Source organism: Mixophyes fleayi, chromosome 8 (genome assembly GCF_038048845.1).
Source record: "Mixophyes fleayi isolate aMixFle1 chromosome 8, aMixFle1.hap1, whole genome shotgun sequence".
In the NCBI taxonomy this organism is placed as follows: Eukaryota; Metazoa; Chordata; class Amphibia; order Anura; family Limnodynastidae; genus Mixophyes; species Mixophyes fleayi.
The window spans coordinates 103,041,957-103,047,423 of NC_134409.1; the positions used below are offsets into that span (position 1 = coordinate 103,041,957).

Below are 5,467 nucleotides of genomic sequence, written 5' to 3' on the forward strand. Positions count from 1 at the left end.
TGAGATTGCAGTACCTATTTTTTTGTACTGCAGGAACAGTGAACGTAGTTTGAGATTGCAGAAGTACCTATTTTTTGGTACAGCAGGAACAGTTAACGTAGTTTGAGATTGCAGTACCTATTTTTTTGTACTGCAGGAACAGTGAACGTAGTTTGAGATTGTAGAAGTACCTATTTTTTGGTACAGCAGGAACAGTTAACGTAGTTTGAGATTGCAGTACCTATTTTTTAATACTGCAGGAACAGTGAACGTAGTTTGAGATTGCAGTACCTATTTTTTGGTACAGCAGGAACAGTGAACGTAGTTTGAGATTGCAGTACCTATTTTTTTAATACTGCAGGAACAGTGAACGTAGTTTGAGATTGCAGTACCTATTTTTTGGTACAGCAGGAACAGTGAACGTAGTTTGAGATTGCAGTACCTATTTTTTTGTACTGCAGGAACAGTGAACGTAGTTTGAGATTGCAGAAGTACCTATTTTTTGGTACAGCAGGAACAGTGAACGTAGTTTGAGATTGCAGTACCTATTTTTTTGTACTGCAGGAACAGTGAACGTAGTTTGAGATTGCAGAAGTACCTATTTTTTGGTACAGCAGGAACAGTGAACGTAGTTTGAGATTACAGTACCTATTTTTTTGTACTGCAGGAACAGTGAACGTAGTTTGAGATTGCAGTACCTATTTTTTAATACTGCAGGAACAGTGAACGTAGTTATAGATTGCACAGGACACAGCACCACTGGACACAGCAGGACAGAGCACAGGACACAGCACCACTGGACTTAGCAGGACACAGTACAGCACAGCACAGCACTGCACAGCACAGCACGAGAAAGAGCAGGACAGAGGACCACCTAACACACCCTCCCTCTTCCCTGATCAATGCCCGAGTGAAGATGGCGGCAGCAAGCGGGGAATATAAAGAATCCGGATCTCGCGAGATCCGACGGCGGGATCCTGACGTTCAGCCTCGTTTTCAGTTTGGCCATCGGCGGGAATACCCGAACAGTGCTCGGATCGGGCTCTGATCCGCACTGTTCGGGAGGGGGGGGGTTCGGATTGCCAGAATCCGAGTCCGCTCATCCCTAAATGTGAGTGGAATGTAAATAGTGGGTAATGGCTGATGAAATAGTAGAAGTTTATATTTGAGATAAATGGAGTTTATAGTGTGAGATGTTGTGAAATGGATGGAAGAGTGAAATGTGTTTTGAATACTTAATATGGAGTCTAGCACGAAAGTGTGCCTCTACCCCCACTCTCCTACAGCTTTCCCCCCCCTCCCCATCACCCCCACACACAATACTAAAGCACATCACACACCCTTCACAATAGGCACAGATTTATAATACACCCTTCCACCACACACTACAAGCTTGTTCACACACCTTTACAGCACACAATAGCTGGGAAACACACACTCACACAATGAATGCAATGTATTGTATGAACATCTATGCTATACCACCCATGTTAATAGAGCAAATGAAACCTGTTGAGCTTGTATAAATATACTGTGTATACTGTTTTATAATATATATGAGTTCTACAATTAGAATGTCAATCAAGAATACAAAACATTTTAAATTAAGCTGCATCTTGTGTGCAGTATTTCTGGAAAATATAAGCATATATGTTTATTATATATAAATTGGTCCTGTGGATTTAAGGGAAAATAAGAACTATATTTCTTATGTTAATCAGAACTACCTTTGTGAGGAGTTGGTTGATGATACATAAATAACGGCATTGAATGGTCTTCAATATATTTGAACTATATTAATCTATAATAGATTTTTAGGTATATATAACCCATATATCCCAAATAGCACCCTTTCACACATTCATGCTGAATATTGTATACTGCGCTGTGTTGTTGAGTTCTACTATTCAGCTTTATAGCCTAAAAACAAGAAATTAATTTTTATCTAAAGGGGAACAGAGTAGACATAGTTGGGAAAAAATAAGCTGCTTACATATTGGGCTATAAGTATAATTTAGGAGTAATGTTTCCCGATTGGATGCTGTGCACATTATAGATTCTGTTTTTCTGGTTCCTACTTGGAGGGAAAGAAAAGGAAATACGGATTGAAAATAAATACATTCTGACAGTAGACTTCCAGTTGCTTTGTCTGAAGTACTGCTTTACCTTTATCCATTTGTGTTCTTATATAGTCAGGGCGCATCAGACTGCAACCCAGTTTGACTGCTCCATAAGCACACACATCTTTAACACCATCTCAGTGTAGCTTCCAGCTACAGCCCCCTTCCTCTGCCTGGGGCTCCTCTTTTATATTGGGGTCTTTACAGGGTCCCTCTAGAGTTCTCATGCCTTGTAGCATATATTGCATTCCCCCCTGAAGACCCAGGACCTCCCCCTCCTCCTTACAGGTCCTGGTGCAAAATGTCTACCACCAACTGCCAACTGTCACACTCCCTCTTCACACAGGTTCTGATCCTCCCATATCAGCTTTGTTGCTAAGCAACCTTACTGGTGTGTCTCCTCTGGGTCCTAGTGCCAAGCCACACCCTTCAGCCACTGGGAGATGGCAATGACAATACCAGAGGATTGTATGATTTATATTCATGTTTAAACATAACCTTTACAAGTGTATATTTTATAGATATTTTTTCCCAAAGTCTGAATTTTTTCTTTTTTTTTTTCTTTTTTTATACTGCTGGTTTTCTCAGTGGCCTGACACTTTTACTATGCTGCAATAGTATAATATAATAGCATACTATTATTATCTAGTAATAATATTTTTTTAGCTAGGGTAGCCTGAGTTTTACCTGACGACATTAACGGTGAAACAAGAGGGATCATAATGTGAGACCTAGTTACTCTTAGAGAAATACACATATTCCAAATTGGTAAAAAGAAAAAAGACATTAACATCATTTTCTTTTTTTTTGACTCCTGATTGCATCCTTTTAATTAACCTGTTTTTTCCAGTGCCCCAACTTTCTCTGTGTAGCAGAAGATCTCCTAGTACTTATGCCATCCCAATAAGTCCCTGATGTCTGGCAGCATCAGGTCATTGCATGTATCAAATTGCAACAATTATTTGTATAATTGTATTTTTCATAAAAAGAAAGGGAACTGGATATCAAAATAGATATGTTTCTCGTTTGTCAAAGTCCTCATCTAAGAAAGACACTGAGATTACTTTCTCCTAGGAAAAAAAAAAAATGTAATATTTCTATAATGCACAGGCCATATAAGTACCTTTTTTATAAAGTTCAGTATCACATGTAAAACATTTTTTGTTACAAATACAAAGTACATTTAAAGTTCCATACCATGAATAAACTTAAATTTCAAATGTATTTTGTGGTGAGGTTCATTAAATTCTGATAAAAGACAGAGATTGATCTTCTTACCAGGGGTGTAGTATTCCTCTGACTAAGTAGGTACCTCAACAGTTCAAAGGTGCCCTCCTCTCTGCCACTGAGATGGGCTTGAGTTACACACACTACACTGTTGTCAATGTCCCTCTCCTGTAATTTTTTCCTTAATATTGTCAGGAACTTGTGCGTATGTGTGTATGTATATATATATATATATATATATATATATATATATCTATAATATAAATGGCTAGTGGCGTGTGTTAGTCTGTCTGTGTGTGAAAAACAAAAACCAAGCTGCAGCGCCACCTGCTGGGCGGAGTTATACACTGACCTATATATTTCTTGAAGGAGAAGTGACAGTTGGGAGTGGTTGGTGGTTGCCGGGAGTTTTTAACACCTTAAGTAGCTTGATTTGACTAGAATGCATGAGTATCATGCACGGGTTAACTGACCTACTAAATTCTTAGTGTGTGTGGAAAAAAAACCTCAAAAAGGGCTGAAATTTGGTATACTGACATTATTGATGAGTTGAGGGGTCAAACTCATTTTCGTGAGGTAATTTTACCTCATAAACACACATGTGTACAGTGGCGGATCCAGGGGGGCGTGATCGGGGCAATCGCCCCCCCCCAGCAGGTGTTTGCTGCCGACGGCTGCACAGTATGTGCAGGTCCGTTTGGCAGTGACAGTGTGCTGCCCGGCTGCTCTGATTGTGTTTTAAACACAATCAGAGCAGCCGGGCAGCACACTGTTCCTGCCTGTCACTGCCGAGCGGACCTGCACATACTGTGCAGCCCCCGACAGCCTCAGAAGTCGGAAAGGGGGCAGGGCCTAAATCGCCCCGCCCTAACATCCCCCCGGGGAACAAACATTTTCTAGATCCGCCCCTGCATGTGTAGCGGCGTGTGTTAGTGTGTGTGTCTGTGGAAAAAACTATTTTCTCAGAAAGGGCTCATCCGAATGACCTGAAATTTGGTATACTGACATTATTTGACAAAAAAATGCATGAGTATCATGCACGGGTTAACATATATATATATATATATATATATATATATACACATGCACACACATATACACATACATACATACACATGTATATATATATATATATATATATATATATATATATATATATATATATATATATATATATTTACACACACATATGCATATTATAATAGTGTCTTTGTATGAAAATTTAAGTGAAAGGTTTCCATATGGTATAGCATTTCATGTCTTATCAAATTGCATGTGATGCTTGAGTACAGTGAACTAATTACCACCAGTTATGCGGGATTAAAACCAATTGGACGGTGCATGCACAGAACAAGGACAGTGAATATGTAGACTCTACTGAACACTGCTTGTGCTGATTTCTGACAAACAAAACACTTGTGCCTCAGAATTTGTTTTGAATCATGATCAGTGCAGAGCATCAGTTAAAGCCTAATGTAGCATTAGGGGATTCTGTTATTCAGAAATAATACAACTCTGTTTGTATTTATTTTCATAAAATGTATTGCTCTAATAGACCCATGTTGTAAGTTGTAAAATTGTTGGATAAATATTGATAATTAATGTGCTTATTGTAAGAGAGCATTAAAAAAACCACTACAACACACTATCTCTTATTATATACAAGTTTAGGTCCTTTTAATATTGCTTTTGCCAATTCATAATTGGAACAACATGCAGGAGCAAATGCAGGATTTGTAGAAGTGGGGTTTCCACACCATGCCACCAATGTGCGTGACCAGCATGCATGGGGGCATGACTATAATATTAGACAGTGCTTGACTGCTCTCCAACTCTTCCTAACCCTATAATATACATGGGCAATGCTGCATGCACTACTGTTAGGTGCACACAGCTCTCCCTTTTCAAACAGAGCCGAGTGAAGCGAGGGCAGGGTCCAGCCACCTCAATTATACAGTGCCCCAGGCTTGGAGGGAGGTTTCCAGGCACTAGAAACCCCTCCCACCCCCCCCCCCCCTCAGTTTGCCTATGACAAGAATAGTAAATCATAAAATCAAATGCCTTATTTCTAACATACTCTGTTATTTAATGTCTAAAGAAGGACATGATGAATAAAGTTTGATGTACCCTTTAAATATAGG

The 5,467-nt window shown here is 39.3% G+C and overlaps 1 long non-coding RNA gene across 1 annotated transcript; it reads right to left on the reverse strand.

Annotated features, from left to right (window-relative positions):
• Window positions 1-1,917: 1,917 nt before the first annotated feature.
• Window positions 1,918-2,487, reverse strand: LOC142100152 (uncharacterized). The gene is made up of 2 exons (XR_012678742.1): window positions 2,146-2,487; window positions 1,918-2,053 (listed from the first exon to the last, which is right to left on the reverse strand). It is a non-coding gene; the product is annotated as an uncharacterized LOC142100152 (long non-coding RNA).
• Between the last annotated feature and the right edge of the window lie 2,980 nt (window positions 2,488-5,467).